Genomic DNA, 18,484 nt, shown 5'->3' with positions numbered 1-18,484 from the left:
CGTAAGCCTAATCTAATGCATCACGAGCCATCTGAAATTAAAAAAAAAAAAAAAAATACATCCACAACCCTAATTGCTTCCGAGAGTAAAGTCATCATCGTTTACTCCAGAGGAACCATTCACACACTACAAAGGAGAAAGTCGTTATCATCTTCTCTAGAGGAACCACTCATACACTCCAAAGGAACCTGATGAGGGGTGATTTGGCCCGACCTAGTAAGTAGCGGATGCGCGGATTCGATAAGGTGATTGGAGATGTGACTCAACATCCTCAACTATCTGGCAAACTAACTTTGTATACCTGATCACCTCAACTCAACAGGTCAGACCACACCCCGACCACCTCGGTAGGTCACTTCACCTCGGGCACATTGGCCACCTTAGGTACTACCTAAACCTAGGTATCCTAGAAGGTTGTGCTTATCAGGGTGACACATGGCGAGTGTCTAGATGGCTAATGGCTGTCTCCGAGCCTCTCGGGGACACATCGCGTAACCGTAGGCATTAATTCTATCCCATCCGAATCGGAAGGTAGTAGTGACTCTCGTCAATTAGCGGAATCCCCGCCTTCCGGGAATGGACCCCAATGGCTCAGAGCCAAGATTCCGGGGACGTTTCACAAGAGTTACAGTCACCCACCTATATATGGGCCTCAACCACTCGAAATCGAGGTACACACGTCTATTTGCTCTCTAGCTCTCTAGCATGCAACCTATAGCTCGCACATCCGAATACTGACTTAAGCATCGGAGCGACCTCCTCAGGTTAGCTACCCTGGGTTCTCTGGTCTGTTTGTCTTACAGATTAATTATCCTACTAAGCAAGTGATGTCGACAGCATTCTCCAGCTAGGTGCATCCAGGTTGTGCACCACCATTTGGCGACGTCTGTGGGAATGCTACATAAAAGCTAAGTCCCTATTCACTCTCTATTTCTATTGTACTTGATGGCATCATCAAGCAATACCGGTAAGGCCATTGACATGAGTGTTACTGGGGGCAAGACCACACCACCATTTACTCTAAAGGCCCCTCAATAACCATCGGCCAGATCACTATCCCCCTGACCGTCCCGGGAGGTCAGGTGAATCAGACTTTCACTACTCAACCATTGCATGCCCCACTGCCCCAGGTAAACACTACCTTCTCCATCCCGAAGCCCTCTATGCTCCCTCCTGGGGTTGGGCCTTACCAGTTCGATGACCTGGTCCAAAGTGTTCGAGTTATGCAGCTTCAGATGCAACAAATGCATCAGTATCAACAGTTCCATTAATACTACCTCTACTAGCAATACCAGCAACAATACCAACAATAATACCAGCAGTAGTACCAGCAACAGTTCCCTTTGCTACCACAGCCAAACCAGAACCAGGACCAACGTCCACAAGGCATACGCTGATCTCCTCCTCGGGGTGTAGAAGCATCTCTAGTCCCAACACCTTTATGAGTTCGGACCCCACCTCGGGATAAAGTTGAGGGTCAGCGCACGCCCCCACCATCTAAGGGAGCGAATCCAAGGAACCGGCCTAAGAATAGTACGCGAACCAAGACCAATCAGCAACAACACACGGCCTGAGAACCATGACCTCCAGAACATCTACTGCTAGCCCGGGGCACGAGATGTGGGCTCGCGTTGAGACCCCTCTGCTCCCCGTAATGACCAACATACCGTCCGTGGTAGGGAGGACATGAGCAATAAAAGCCAACTTCCTCCTCGCGATAATATCCAAGAACAAGAATGCACTAGAGTTGAGGTGCCTGACAACACTGAAGTAAATAGCACTAATGCTGAAACAATGAAGAAGCAACGTTGCCGCAAAGCCCATCGGACAGCAGTAAAAAATAGTTTTCCAAAGAGTAACATCCTTCCATAATCGAGCAGGGTGAGGGAGGAAGAGAGCTCAGTAGCTGCACAGCCAGCCCTCCCCCTGGCGCCAGGGATCCTTGAAACCCCGAGGCCAAAAGACTTCAAAACACCCGCGCTAGAGATGTACGATGGGAAGTTCGATCCTAACAACCACGTCGATGCGTTCCAATCTTAGATGCTCCTTGCCGGGGCAAATGAGGTGAGCATGTGCATGGCCTTCTCCACAACCTCTAAAGGGTTAGCCAGATTATGGTACAGGAACATAGCACCAGGCTCGATCTAGAGCTAGGCTCAGTTCGCCGACATTTTTATTGCTTCCATCACCAGCAAGAAGTGCCCGAAATCCATGTCGAGCCTTTTGAACGTGGTATAGAAAGACAATGAATCAATTAGAAGCTATATCACGCATTTCAACGAAGAGTGTCTGCAAATACCCGACCTCGACCCAGCCATACGCCTCATCGCAGCTCAGAAAGAAGTGAAGCATGTCGAGTTCGCATGGCACTTCAGAGTACACCCATCGAAGACGATCGATAAGTTCCTTTCTGACACTAAGAAGTTCATGAAGACGGAAGAAGCCCTAGGCTCCAAGGCAGAGATTCGGTAGGGGAAAAGAGGAAAAGAGCAGATGAAGGGACCAGCAGCAGCAAGCATTGCACGAAGGAAGAGCAAGTCACCAAGAAGAGGCAAGTCTCCACGTAGAAAGAGCAAGTCACCACCTCAAGGTTCTAGGTCAGGTCGGCGATCTAGGACCGCCCCAGTAGAGAGAACCACCTACACCCCCCTTAACGCAAAATGGGGTGAGATTTTGATGGCAATCAAGGATGCTAGCTATGTCAAGTGTCCATCCAAGATGCGGGGAAACCTAGCAACTAGAAACCCGAATGTCTATTGTCACTTTCATCATGACATCAGGCACAACACTGAGGATGTCGAAACTTTCGCGATGAGATCGATGAACTAATTCATCGCGGGTATTTGATGAAATTCATTCAGCATCAGCCACCTCGGCAACAACCCCCGCTGGAAGACAGACCGATCCGCAGGGTGATCAATATGATCACCGACGGATCCATTGTTGTGGGGTGCAACACAGTAGTAGGGAAGACCTCAATCCGAGAATTGGAACAGGAAGTTGAAAATCCGCCCAAGCGACCTCGAGTAGAAGAGCCTATTTACTTTACCGAGGACGATATGCGTGGAGTACAATATCCGCACGATGATGCCCTCGTCATCAAGCTCGTAATCAACGACTTTGAGGTAAGTGTGTACTAGTAGATTCTGGGAGTTCAGCAAATATCTTATTCCTGGAAACATTTGACAAACTGCAATTAAGTCGGAAGAACTTGAAGCCAGTAAACACACCATTAGTTGGGTTTAGTGGTGAAGTGGTAAGACCCCTCAGCAGAATCACAGTTCCAGTTTCAGCAGGACCTTGGCCCAATTCGGTTCACCTCGAGCACATGTTCCTGGTGGTCGCAACCCCATCCCAAACAATGTGATTTTAGGGCGGCCCATCCTGCACGCCCTCCGCATGGTGGCGTTGACTTATTATCTCTCCATGAAATTTCCAACGGACTACCAAGTAGGAGTAGACCATCTCGAATCACATAAGTGCTGCGTGGCCACGTTGAAGGGCAAGGCAAAGTTGACAGAGGATGTCGAACTAGAGCCTCCTCCCGAACATATAGAAGAGCGAGTTGCACCAATGGAGGACCCAACTAGATCGGTGCATTGCTAAGAGAACCACTTCAGTCACAACTAGACCTGTTCATGGGCCGGCCCGACCCCCGGACGAGCTTGAACAGGCTTTTTGGCTCGCAGGCTTTACCTCGGGCCAAAAAGCCCGACCCGCATAAAATTCGAGCTGGGCTCAGGCTTTGCCAAAATAGCCCGGCCCGAGCCCGGCCCAGCCTGACCTATAGTTAAACCTAAGTAAACCCGGCCCGACCTATAGTTAAACCTAAGTAAAAACCCTATGTGATGTCTATTTGAATAAATTTTTTGATTTGAGAAGGTCATTGATTCACTTGTAGGTTCATTGTTCATTTAAATAGGGGCAAAAACATCTAAATTAAAATAAAAAATGTCCATTTGAATAGGGAAAATTTTGAATTTCTTTTATTAGGTCGGGCTTCGGGCTCGGGCTCGGGCCCAAGTTATAGGCCCGTTGGTCGGGCCGGGCTCGGGCTCGGGCCTAACAGTTTTCTGTTAATAAAGAGTCAAAGCCAGCCTGGCCCGGCCCATGAACAGGTCTAGTCACAACTAGTAAGTTTCTTACTCGGTAACTTAGATGTGTTTTCTTGGTCCGCATTAGAAAAGCCCGGTATAGACCCCGATATCATAACTCACAAACTTAATGTGGACCTAACTATCAGGCCAATTAGACAAAGAAAATGAAACATCGCCCGGAACGATGGAGGGTAATTGATGAGGAGGTCGGGAAGCCCCTTGCAGTAGACTTCGTTAAGGAAGTCCAATACCCGAGCTAGGTAGCCAACCCCGTGCTGGTGAAGAAGGCCAATGGAAAGTGGTGCATGTGTGTCGACTACTCCGACCTCAACAGAGCCTGCTCAAAGGATTGCTTTCCACTCCCTAGAATAGATCGCCTGGTAGACATGACCTCGGGGCATGAGTTGTTGAGCTTCATAGACACCTACTTCGGCTACAACCAAATTAGGATGGACGTAGCTGACCAGGACAAGACCGCTTTTGTAACCAAACTAAGGCTATGTTGTTATAAAGTGATGCCCTGTAAATAAAGTCTTTGAACCATTAATTGGCAACAAAGTTGAATGTTACGTTGATGACATGATCGTGAAGACCCAATTTTGAAATTCTTTAATTGATGATTTAAATTGCGTTTTCCAAATTTTAAGAAAATTTAACATGAAGCTCAACCTGAACAAGTGTGTCTTCGGGGTCACGTTGGGCAAATTCCTTGGTTATATAGTAAATCGACGTGGAATTGAGGCCAACCCAGACAAAATAAAGGCCATACTAGATATGAGACCACCTCAAAAAGTAAAGGAAGTTCAAAAACTAACTGGCCGAGTAGCTGCCCTGAACTGATTCATGTCTAAATCGGCGGGTCGGTGTCTACTCTTTTTTAAAGCCATAAAAAAGAATAAAAACTTTGAGTGGACTAAAGAATGCCAACTTGCATTCGATGAGCTAAAAGGTACCTAAGCACTCCACCGGTTCTAACTCGACCTGAAGGAGACAAGTTGAAGTTGTACCTCTCGGCAAGTGATGAGGTGATCATCTCGGTACTAATTAGAGAGGTAGGCCGAGTCCAACGACTCGTCTACCATGTATGCTAAGTGTTGCAGACAACTGAGACCAGATATCCCGATATCGAAAAATTGGCATACGCATTAGTAATAGCAGCCCAAAAACTGCGCCCCTACTTTCAAGCTCAGACTATTGTCGCCCTCATCAATAAACCCTTGAGGCACATCCTACTGAAGCCCGAGGTATCAGGAAGGTTGACAAAATGGGCTATCAAGGTAAGCGAATATGACGTCAGGTTCGACCACATTCAGCGATCAAAGCTCAGGCCTTGGCGGATTTCATTGCGGAATGCACATTTAGTATGCTGGCCCCTGAGGTGACTGAGCCTGAGGGCACGTTGGAAGTGACAACTAGCGCGGCATCGGTCCCGGTTGAGGAAGCCCTGACCCGAGATGAGGAGCCCTGGATCCTCCACGTGGATGGCTCGTCCAATCAGCGAGGAAGCGGTGCTGGACTCCTACTATATGGGTCGAGCGAGGTGAAGTTTGAGTACACTCTCCGGTTCGGATTCGAGGCGTCAAACAACGAGATTGATTATGAGGCATTAATAGCCGGGCTAAACTTAGCAAAGGAGGTTGGTGTGAAGCACATTATAGTATGCAGCGGCTCCCAACTTCTTCTGAATCAGGCAAATGGTGAGTATGAAGCTCGGGACCCTACCATGGCAGCTTATCTGACTAAAGTAAGGGAAATGCTGCCAGTCTTCATCTCTTGGTTTGTCCAACAAATACCAAGGTCCGAGAACGCTGAAGTCGATGCCTTATCATGTCTAGCAAGCACCTGTGACAACACCGTGAGAACAATGTACATAGAAGACCTGCCTCGGCCCAGCATTCTTGGGGGGGCATAAGAAGTTGTTCCTGTGTTGCTAGCAGAACCGAGCTAGGTTAATCCACTCTCCGATTATTTGCTCCATGGGACCCTACCAATAGACCATAACGCAGCTCGGAGGGTAGAGCGGCAATCAGCTCGATACGTCATTATCGATGGGCGACTGCATACAAGATCCTTTACGCTTCCCTACCTACGTTGCTTACGACCTTCAGAAGCAGACCGGGTTCTCCGCGAGATCCACGAAGGCCTTTATGGAAGACACCTAGGGGCAGGGCGCCCAAAAGGCGCTAAGGCAAGGATATTATTGACCTACCATGAAAACGGATGCACTCGAGCTCGTCAAGAAATGTGACAAATTCTAGAGGCACACCAACATCCTTCATCAACCTGCTGCCAACCTAAAATATTTGATCAGCCCGTGGCCCTTTGGTCAATGGGGGATTGACATCCTTGGACCATTCCCATCGGCAATTGGGCAAAGGAGATTTTAAGTCGTGGCAGTGGACTATTTCACGAAGTGGGTGGGAGCTGAACCGCTAGTAACAATCACAGCCCATAACATGTAGAATTTCTTCTAGAAGAACATAGTATGCTGCTTTGGACTACCCAAGGTTCTGATATCAGACAACGGGAAGCAGTTTGAAGATATCAAGTTCTAGAACTAATGTGCCGAGATGGGAATCCAACAGAATTTCACTTCGGCTGCACACCTTCAAGCGAACGGATAGGCTGAAGTAATGAGCAGGGCAATTCTCCATGGAATAAAAACTCGCTTGGCACGAGCTAAAGGATTGTGGGTGGATGAGCTGCCCAGCATCCTCTGGGCCTACCGAACAACTATCAAAACGACAACCGGAGAAACATCATTCAATTTAATGTATGGAACAGAGGTCGTGATTCCAACTAAGATCAAAGTACCCACCTTGCGATTCGAGGCATACGACGAAGACGCCAACAACGACGAACTACGAACCAACCTTGACTTAATTGAGGAGGTATGCGACCTGGCCTATATTCGGCTATGACCTACCATCAACGAGTAGCTCGATACTACAATGCCCGGGTCAAGAGATGCCAGTTTTGAGTTGGTGACCTGGTGCTCCGGAAGGTAATGGTACCTAAGCCCAATGTCGGTAAGCTCGGCCCGAACTGGGAAGGTTCGTATAGGGTAAAGCGAGTTTTTGACAAAGGCACATAAGAGCTCAAAACAATGGAGGCAAAGCAAGTACACCATGCTTGGAATGTTGACAACTTAAGAAGATACTATGTATGAGGATACAGATCGGACATACTCAAGAGAGCGGACCGCTAGTCACTCCTAAGAGCCTAAGGGCTAAGTCAAGAAGACCATCGAGTTGGTCAGTTCGTATGTAGGAGGGTGGACTATGAGTCGTTCCCACAGCCTAAGGGCTAATAAGCCGAGCTGGAAAAGACCTCGGTGCTATAAGACCTAGTCGCCTCGTTGGCATGGGCAAAATGAAAAATAGTTCGCGATCAACCTCATTAGTGCGCGGGAAGGTCAGACATATGCCTTACAGTATCCGCGCACCTTGGCTTATATTGACTTCAGATCTATTCGGAACAATCTACACTTAGAGAATTCTTTGCACAACAGAACAGAATGGAGAACAAAACACACTTCATTGCTTCAAAAGGGGGATTATCCCAATACATTCAAAAAAGGAAAGAGAGAGAGAATCTAATAAGCTGAGCTTAGAGGCTTGATACAAGTACATATGTAAAGAGGTCCAAGAAAAGAGGCAATGGATTAGTCATCTCGGGGCTCCTCGCCCTCGTCTTCGACATGTTCGCAAGATCTGGGTGGCTCGATCTCCATGGCGTCCTCAGCAGTAGCAACCTCATCGGTCCCTATGACCTTGTTGAGTATTGTCCTCCCCTCTTCCCCCTCGTCGAGCTCATCATCACTTACTTCCTCCGAGTCCGAGTCTTGCACGGCCTCTATAGCCATGGCCTCAGTGACTCCGATGGTAGTGATGGCGTGAAGGTCAAGCTCAGGGAACTCGCGCCTGGTCAACCATCAACATATCTTGAAGCCCTTTCTATAAGCCCCAATACCGATTTTTATCTTTAGCTTGCGGAATTCCTCTGAGCTCTGGTACTCAGCAATAGCGGCTTTCCTGGCTTTCTCAATATCATCACCAAAGGTGGCCTCACACTCTTCCATAGTCTTCTTCAGCTCCTCAGCTTCCTTCATCATGTGCTCGAGTAACTCCTTTTGAGCCCGTGCATCATTCTCGAGCTTTTGGATTTGGCCACGGGCCCTCTACAATTCGACCTGGGCGGAGATAGCCTTTCCATCTGCTTCCTTAGCCTTCACCTTAATGGCTCGGGCTTCCTTTTGACGTAGCTTGGATTGTTGGGTGAGGGAGTGTAGTATGGAATTCACCTGCAAAACGAGAAAAATTAGGCCAAGTGATGGAAACCAAAGCACTAAAAGAAATCTAGGCTGGAGAAGGCACCACCATGCAGGTACTTGCACCTCGGGACAGGAATTACTCGACAAGCAACTCAGCAAACTTCTGGACCTTGGAGGGGAAGATTGTCTCCTTGCTCTTTAGAAGGTTGGTTTTGATGTTCAGGATGCTCAGGACCACCTCGGGGCCCTCGTTGGAGGAGTCAACCCCAAGGGTGGCGACCTGGCATGATGGAGATCAAACTACTTCGGGTGGAGGAGGTGGAGTCTGTTCACGATCTTCCTCGACTAGGTTGATAACCAGAGGTTCCCGAGCATTTGTAGTTGCGGGCTCGGTAGTGTGAGTACCGATGACCTAAAGAGGGGCGTTACTTTGTGACGACGTCCTCTTCTTCCTCTTCTTCATATTGCCGAAAAGCTCAGCACCGAGAATGTCAGCCATAGTTCCTACAGAAATTACAGTGGATTAGCCGAAGTAATAAAAATACAAGCAAGGGAAAGCTTATGCACCGAGGCACTAACCTACCCGGAGGACTCAATCCGCCCTCCACAAGCATCTTTTTAGACCCTCTACAGACAACTAGAGATCGACAAAGAAATATATCTCCTCTCACTGCTCCGAGTTGAGCTTGTCCGTAGGGTCCTTAATACAGGTCCTTCAATGAGTAGGAAAAGGCCACACCTCTTTGGTAGAGACAGTAAAATACCTCATTTTCCATGTCGGGACCTTGTTCATATAATCATGGAGGATGTTGTATCCAGGTCGGAAGGAAATATAATAACTCCACTTGTCCTCTTGGACAAGGCTAGAGGAATTCTTCTTGACCCGGCAAAGTGAACTGAAGACATCTAAGTCTAAAGGCAAGCCAAAGTCGTGAAAGACCGAGATGGTTCCTATGAAGGTCCGAATCAAGTTCGGGTGCAACTAATCTACAGTGATGTTAAAATATTTAATGACCTTGATGAAGAAAGGATGAAGCGGGAGACGAAGCCCAATCAGAAGCTACTCCTCAAAGATTGTGATCTCATCGTGGTCGTGCTGCCAAGGATGTTGCCCCGAGGAAATAAAGTAATTGAGGTTCTCGGAAAGATTGTATTTGAGGACCAAGGCCCGAAGTCTTTCGAGAGAGAGAGTTGAAGGGCCGAACTTGTTTGGACCTTGGGAGCACTTTTCACTGGCTTAGATGATTTTTTGGGCAGCTTGGAAGAAGATGCCTTCCCGCTAGACGACTTGCATTCTCGGAGGGCCACCTTGGCCGGACCGGACTCGTGCTCACTAGTCGAGGAAGAGCTAGCCGAGGAGGTTTCCCTGGTTTGAGTATACTCATTATCACTAAGGGAAAAAATAAAATCACTCATGCTGAAACAAAGGAGCGGACTGAAGCAAGGAGAACTTACCCCAAGGATAAAGCGACCCCGGGGAGAAAAGAAAGCAACTTCGGACACAAAGGCAGACAACATTGAACTAGACACCAAGGCGTGAGCTCCAAACACAAAAACACCGAGTACAAACAACAAAATGGGACCCCCAAGGCCCCTATTTATAACCAGAACAGCTGATCTTGGACGGTCCAGATTTGAAGCATCCAACGGTTCTCGTTCAAAACCTGTTGCGCGCACCTCAAGATGAAAGCAGTTGAGCACGTGTTTTGACGTCCACGGAGTTTTGGAATCTGTGTGACATTTGCGCCTAGCCAGGAAATGACCTAGAAGAAGAAGGGCCAAACTGACTTAGCCTCGTCGTGACCTCCCCACACCAGGTCAGGACCCCTGGCACGGGGAGTAGGGGCAACTGATGAGGGATGATTTGTCCTGACCTCGTAAGTAGTGGACGCGTGGATTCAGTCAGGTGACTGGACACGTGACTTAGCATCCTCAGCTATATGGCAAACTAACTTTGTATACCTGATCACCTCAACAGATCGGACCACACCTCGACCACCTCGATAGGTCGCTTCACCTCGGGCACATTGGCTGCCTCGGATAGTTCCTAAACCCAGGTATCACAGAAGATCATACTTATCAGGGTGACACGTGGTGAGTGTCTAGAAGGCTAATGGCTGTCTCCGAGCCTCTCGTCAATTAGCAGAATCCCTGCCTTCTAGGAATGGACCCCAACGACTTAGAGAAAAGATTTCGGGGACGTTTCACAAGAGTTATAGTCACCCACCTATATATGGGCCTCAACCACCCAAAATTGAGGTACACACATCTATTTGCTCTCTAGCTCTCTAGCATTCAACCTACAGCTCGCACATTTGAATACTAACTTAAGAATCAGAGCGACCTCCTCGGGTTAGCCACCCCGAGTTCTCTGGTCTGTTTGTCTTACAGATTAATCATCCTACTAAGCAAGTGACGTCGACAGCATTCTCTAGCTAGGAGCATTCAAGTCGTGCACCATCATAACCATCCCGAGAGGAGAAAGTCGTCACTAATGATCGTCTTGCTGCTTAACGCCTATATGTATATGTCACTCAATATCTCCTACCCAACCCTACCTATGGGACACTAACACAGTACCACCCTGAATTGGGAACATCTCCTTGTAGATCGGATCATAATCTGATCCGAATTTGAATCTAATTTTATTTTATCAGATTTGGATTTTCTTTTGTCAAAATTTTGGATCAGATTATATCAGATCAAATTTAGAACCCCCCTATATATGCACACATTATTTATTTATTTATAAATATGTTTACATTACATTTTTTGAAGTTTTTTTATATTATTTGATTTTTATATAAAGATGTGTATATATATGATAAAAATAGTTGAAAAATACTATTATTTTTTGTTTTTCTTTATATGGACCGTTATGTTTTTTTTCCTTTGGGTAAATTGTTGAAACCTCCCCTAAAGTTTCTGGTTGTTGCTAAAATGTTAGGTTTTATTTGGAACCGAAGAACTGACCTTGAACCACCTTGAGCCTACCCTACCGAATATGTTACATGGAAGGGTCTGGTTCCAAATTCTTGGAACTAACCCCCGCCCAAGCTGGTTCTAGGGTCTAGGGGTTTACCCTACCCAAACTAACCTAATGAACCAACCTTGGTGGAACTGACCCTGTTGGAACCTACCTTGAAATAAACCCCAGAATACTTTTGGGGATGTGAAGATTTGAACCCAATCATTCATGGTTATATAAGCTATGGTCTCACTTGACCATTGAGTTACTTAAGTGATTTGATCATTTGTTTTCATTTAAATTTTTGAATGTGTACAATGAGTAGTGTAAAAGTTAATATTTACAAAATTTAAATTTAATTTATAAGTTTTTAACCATATAATGATAATCTACACATTATGTTATCCAATTTAATCAATAAAGATAATATAATTTTTAAATTATCTATTATATTTATTAAAAATCCAATTTCTAAAGAACAAGCCTTTTTTGTGAAGGGGAGAGTAAAGGAAGTACAGGTTCCATGGGTTGGCCCTGGAACCGACCCCTACAGGGTAGGTTCCAGGTTCTACCATGGAATCGAACTGATCTGGCTCATGCTCACCCCTAGCAAGTAGACCCCCTCTGGTATAATCTTTTAAAAAGAGGTATGAAAATGTCTAAAATACCCTTGTAGTTATTTTTGACAAAAATGTTTATTTTCTAAATCTTCTCTTCGTATGAATCACTTAAACGGGATTGATTTATTTTCTAAATTGATTTATTTTCCAAAAATGTCTAAAATACATTATTTTTTAAATTGATTTATTTTCCAAATTTGCCCTTCATATCAATCACTTAAAGGTAAAGTTGCAACTTTAAATTCTCTTTTTTTTTGTTCACAAAGTTTGTATTATTTTTTCGTAGGAACCATCTCACTGTTTGGTACATCAAAGACAGCCCAATCCGACACCTAGTGCAGTATCATAATCGAGTCTAGGGGTCGGGTGTAACTTTCTAGTTTTGCCCATCAATCTCCATGGTCCAGGGCAATATTGGAAATCTGGTCCAGTTCAAAGATTCAATTAATCCTACACTGTATGTGCCTAGGGTCTCACCCTGGCAGCTGAGACTGGCCACCCCAACCGACTTGGTGGCACAACTGTGTCAGCCTTATCAGGATAGGTCTCCCCAGACCGACCCACTGGCTGTGAATATTCTAAACTAACACGAGTCTCATTAAGTGTCCAGTTTAAGGGTATTACACAGAAATATACCAAGGGAACATGAATCAAATATGCACTTTTATTCATTTACAATAAACTCATAAAGTACATCATTCTGATTGAAGCTAAGGGCATACAAAACTGTCTAACATCCTTGTCCGCGTAGAAATCTATCTCCTCTATGCACCTTCTTGTGTTGCGGTTGCGTTAAGCTATGCTGACCTGGTCCGAGGAGGTCGGCCATGGAGGCTGACATGTGGTGACTCGATCAACTCAAAGACCACCCGAACAACAACTAAATAAGATATGGGGAGGCGGCTGAGGTGAGAAGTGAAAATGAAAAGAACAAGAGCGGGGGTTGGGTGCTTAAATGAAAATAAAAAGAAATTTGGAGTCCAAACTGTTGTTAAGTGTAGACTATTAATTTGAAATGGAGTGACAAAGTTTTGCATGCTAATATGGTACATTTTGGGAGGGCGTTGAGTCTTTGATGGTTTTTTTTTTATTTTTTATTTTTTTATACTTTTGGATTTGAACACTTGAGGTCTGTTATTTATTAGATACAAATAAGGCTTATGATAAAGTATGGTGGGTTTTCTTAGAAAAAGTGATGAGGAGACTTACTTGAGAAACTTGGATTACTATGTCATGGAGTGTGTCTCTAATGTGTCATATCAATTGCTTATTAATGGTTCTTCCAATAAAATATTTAAGCATAAATATATGGTGATTATCATGAAATTATTCATCATTAAAATGAATAGAGATTGCATATCATTTGTTTTTTGCATATGACAGTTATAAACTAAAATGGATTTTGAGGAATGACATATGCTTTTAGACAGAACAACTTGCTAAATCTGAAGTCTTTTTTAGTCACAATATCCATCATGGGTTAAACAAGTTCCTAGCTAAATCTCTAACATAAAAATGATGGGTCACCCTTATATACATTTAGGTCTTCTAACGAACATTGAGAGATCTAAGAGAGAGTTGTTCAACCATCGCATTTATATAATGGCTTCTAAAAGAAGCTCTTAGGGTGATCTCTATTTGAAACGAACTAGGAAAGAAGTGCTGATTAAATATGTTAACGTTGTTATTTTTGCTTGCACTATGTCATGCTTCTTGATTTCAAAGCAAATTTGTAATGAGAAGGTTAAGTTGCAAAGAAGACTTTGGTGAGGTGGTGAAAAATTAAAAATTAAAAAATAAAATGGGTTAAGTGGGGTTGTGTTAGTAGGAACAAATGCGGTGGAGGTTTAGGGTTTTAGGATCCTCATTCCTTCAACTTTGCACTACTTGAAGAGCTAGCATGGAGACAATATAGAGATGAAGATGATCCATAGACTATAATTGTTAGAGGTGAATATTTAAAAAAACAAAAGTTTCATCCCCTCTAAACTTAACAAGCAATGGATCTTGGGGATGATGTAGTTTGTTGTATGGTAGAGAAATTCTTCTCAAGGGCTTTGCAATTATATGTTCTGGTGTAAAGACAAAGTATATGGGATGACTCTTGGCTTTTGAAGTGGAAGAGTTCAAGGTTTTTGGTCCAAGACCAAATTATCCGAATCTTGTTTGAAATTTGTGTCCTATATGTGGTTGGGCGTTAAAATCTTTTGAGTTTATAAATAATGTTTGGTGAAAAAAACGAGAGCACAAATTGGTTTTTTCACCAACTGAATGGTGGCTCAATTGGTAATGTAAACTGGGTAGTTTCATAAGAGATGCGGTTTTGAGCCTTGCTATCGGCTGTACAACCCCCGAGACCCCTCACTCAATTTTTTACGGAAAAGTATGGACAAGCCCAATGCAGATTTTTGAATTTCACGGCAGATTTATAAACATTCAAAATATTAAAAACCCTAATTCTATACACCAATACTCATCTATGAATTGACATCAATTCCGAACTGACTCTTACCCCAATTAAACTTTGGGCTTAAAAATTCTTACCCTGAGCTGAACGGTCATTCTCCTAATTTTTTAACACCAGTGTTTTAATCAAACACTAGTTCGATGTGACATTTTATCTTTTTACACCATGCACCAAGCATCGGCATGTTCAAAAATCACCGGGGTTATATCTCTTAATATAACCCCACATAACATAAATAGGGCTTAGTTAAATGAAGCATCAAAGGCTAATTCATAAAAACGATTAGATCTTTCTTAATCCCTATTTTACCCATTGAGAACCATTAATAATATTGTCTCCCGGAAATGACCAATGCAGCTCTCATACCACTGCAAGTTTGCAAATCCTTCTGTAATCTCCACAACCACAATAAGTGCTCCAAAAATATCATTACTTACATCACCACCACAGTTGCCACGGCATGCAGCCCCTTATTGCCATCGTTATCTAACTAAAATCCTCTCCAAAAGGAAGTCTTCTCATAGAGATTGACGGAGCAGTCGAGTTGGAATCTGGCTGCCTCATCTTGCTAGCATATCTGAAGCATGGTTTTTAAAACTGACCTGGTGATCGAACCGGTCAGGAGTCTGGTTATCGGGTCGAACGGTTTGACCGTTCAATTCAAATGGTCGGTTTGTTTTGATAAAAAAATAAAAAGATTAAAAAACGGTCAAAACTGTTCGAACAGTTCAAACGGTTAATCGATTAGTTCAGCAGTTTGTTGACCAAAATCAATGATTTTGGAAAAAAAAAAAAACAGTTTTGGGGAAAAACATAATCAATCAGGTCTTGGTTTTTCCGGTCCGACCGTCCGATCCGATCCAGTTTTGAAAACCATGATCTGAAGACTAACATTTTTAGGAAGAGATCTAACATTTCTCATCTTCTTAATTCCTCATAAGGAAATTCAAACATTTAACTTTTTTTTTTCTTTTTTGAGTAATGGATTACATGGTTTTTAAAAATGAACTGGTGACCGAACTGGTCAGGGGTCTGGTTACCGGTTCGAACCGTTTCGACAAAAAATAAAAAAATTTTAAAAATTGCAAAACGGTCAAAACCGTTTGAATGATTAACTGGCCGATTCAGCGGTTTGCTGACCAAAATCAACGGTTTTGAAGGAAAAAGCGATTTTGGAAGAAAACAGAATCGATCAGGTGACCGATTCCCAATTTTTCTGGTCCGATTTTGAAAACAGTGATGGATCATTCAATTACTGGTTACTATATTTAAACTCATAGGTTTAGCTATATTTATTGAGGAATCCAAAGAAAAAAGATAAAAAACATTATAGGTCTTCAGATATATATTTTAGTATTTAGTGTTATACACCATTAATAACTTCCACCTCAACGTCGGAAGAAACCGAGTAACGCACCAACGTGCCATCTCTAGGTTGGTTTTAGCTTTCACAAACAATCTTTAACTATATTTAGTGAGGAATTCAAAAGAGCCCAAATTGATTGCTCCTCAGTCATTTTTTAGGATGTCGCGAGGGGCACAAGCGGCAATTTGAGAACCCAAAGTAAGATAATAGTTGGAGAGTTTTATTATTAGAACTGTGAAGATAAAGTTAGAACAGTATGGAAAAGCTCAAATATCAATTTGAAATTATAATGTGGCTCCCAAGGAAAGAGACGTTGGATAGCCGTTTCATTATTCAAAATTTCGAATCAGCCTAAGTGCCTAACACACACACAAAAAAAAAAAAAAAAAAAGGTGACTGACTGACATGGCAACTTGCTCCAATATCGTCGTGACATGTAATAATATATTAATCGCTTTGCATGACGATGATGATGATAATAATGATGAGAATAACTGCAACATCAACGATAATAATTATCTAAGCATGTCATCCCAATTACAGACCGTGCTTCAGAAAAGGGGCCCGTCAATATCTACATGATTAAGTAGTTTTTGGTAAACCCATGATGCCGGAGAGGCATGATACGAGAAGATTTTTAATCAATCAAAACCCTGTAAATTTTGATTGGTTACTACTTTAATGATATCGGCTGATTTAATATAATATCATGTCTTTCTGATAATCCTAATTTTTAATATAAATAATAAAACTGGTCTATAAGAGTGGATTTATCTTTTACATGTAATAAGGTGTCATGGGCTGAAACATTCTCTAAACATAGAGAGAGTGGGGGCAGAAGCTCAGTAATTATTTTGAGCTATAAACTGATTGCCACATAAAGGTGCAACTCAGGTGGGTTGATTTGGGCCTAAAGCCGACCTAACCACAAAACTTAGGCCTAAGTTCTGGGCCTTGTCTAACCTGAGGTCAGAGGCATAATAGGCCAGCCCAAATTGAATTCGATCTATGCTTAAAAAAACCTAAATCCAACACAAGTCAATATGGGCTTGGGTAGGATAAGGCAAATGTCTTTGGGCCCGAATTTCTGAGCCAGGCCTATTCAGATTTAAAAAGTCCCAACTCAAGCCCAGCCAAGTTGCACCCCCAATAAAATAGCAGTTTACATAAGAATCCAAACTGATCCATTTGACAAGATCGAAGTGTTACTCTGTAGCTATTTAATATACCTCGTAATTTCTAAATAAAATATCATATTTTTTAGTGATCAAAGACCAAAGTAGCACCCATCAGTAACCAAACCAGATTTGTCCTAAGTTCAGTCCATATGATTCATATGATCTCTAAGCATAAAATTAGCCCATTTTGAGACTAAAAGCAAGTATTACTAGTTATTACATCTGGCCAATCACCAGATGGGTTGTGAATCATGTATCCTTAGACGGCCAGGCCCAAGCTTTACCAATATAAAATACTCCTCTAGTCCAGAGTTCCCTGGCTTTTTTCTTTTCTTAAGTCGGATTTTGAGAAGGGGAAAGTTGTAAGTCTTTTTTGAAAGATCTTTCGGCATATCTTATATCAAAAAGATATTATGAGCTTTTGTATTAAGATCTTAGCAGTCTAAAGACCATTTGGTAAATGTGCGTCTTCCCGTATGCTTTTTTGCACGAAGACACGATGAAAAAATGGGTCTCATGCATCTTTTCAAGGCAGCATCTTTTGGCGACTAGATTTTTTCCAACCAAACAGGGAAAGACCAAAACACAATCTGTCGGGCTTCTAAGTAGCTGACAGCCCATGGAAAAAGACATGCCAAAGGGGGCCTTTAGGTTCCGTTTGGCAAGTCTTTTTAAAAAGATCTTTCAGCATCCTAGATGGCCAAAAGACGTATTTAGCTTTTGGGGTCTTGTCTTTAAAGACAAAGATCATTTGGTAAGTGGCTCAGTCTATCGGGCTTTTAAAAACACGTTTAGAGGCTATTTATCACTCAGAAAGATGAGAAAGCTTCATTTGAAGTTTCTCAAAATTTGGTATTTTTGATATTTTCATGTCTTTCTGCACATGCATCTTTTGGTCGGTCCAACCTTTGGTTACCAAATGGAAAAAGACTGATTTTTGGTCTTTCAAGCTTATCGAAGCCAGGAAGACCGTATAGAAAGGCTTGCCAAACACCTCCTGAATAAGTGCTTAAAAACAAGTGCTTATTCCAACAAGCACTTATTTGTATTTGGCACCCAACTTTTTCAGGTCCTTATTTTAAAAAATAAGCACTTATTTCATATTGGGCGTTTGGTAGTCTTTTTCTCTAATAAGCACTTATATAAAAGCATTTTCATAAAAGTATTTTTGTAAAAGCACTTTATAAAAGCACCTTATAAAAGCACTTCTATAAAAATACTTTTATGAAAGTACTTTTGTAAAAACACTTTTAAGGAAGTACTTTTATAAAAGCACTTTTATGAAAATACTTTTATAAAATTCAACTAGGGATGATTTTATAAGTAGTATTTTAAAATTCAACTAGCGATAATTTTAGAAGAAAAAAATGAATAAGTACTTATTGTATAAGCACTTAAAAAAGCTGAAAATTTGGGCTTAAAAAATAAACCCTTATTTTTAAAATAAGCACTTATTTAGGGTTTATTTCTCAAACACCAATAAATGCTTAATGGTGTGGTCTGGCCCAAATAATC

The sequence above is a fragment of the Nelumbo nucifera genome, chromosome 1 (genome assembly GCF_055504915.1).
Source record: "Nelumbo nucifera cultivar China Antique chromosome 1, China Antique-T2T, whole genome shotgun sequence".
NCBI classification, from domain to species: Eukaryota; Viridiplantae; Streptophyta; class Magnoliopsida; order Proteales; family Nelumbonaceae; genus Nelumbo; species Nelumbo nucifera.
Note: the sequence above shows the minus strand (reverse complement) of the source record.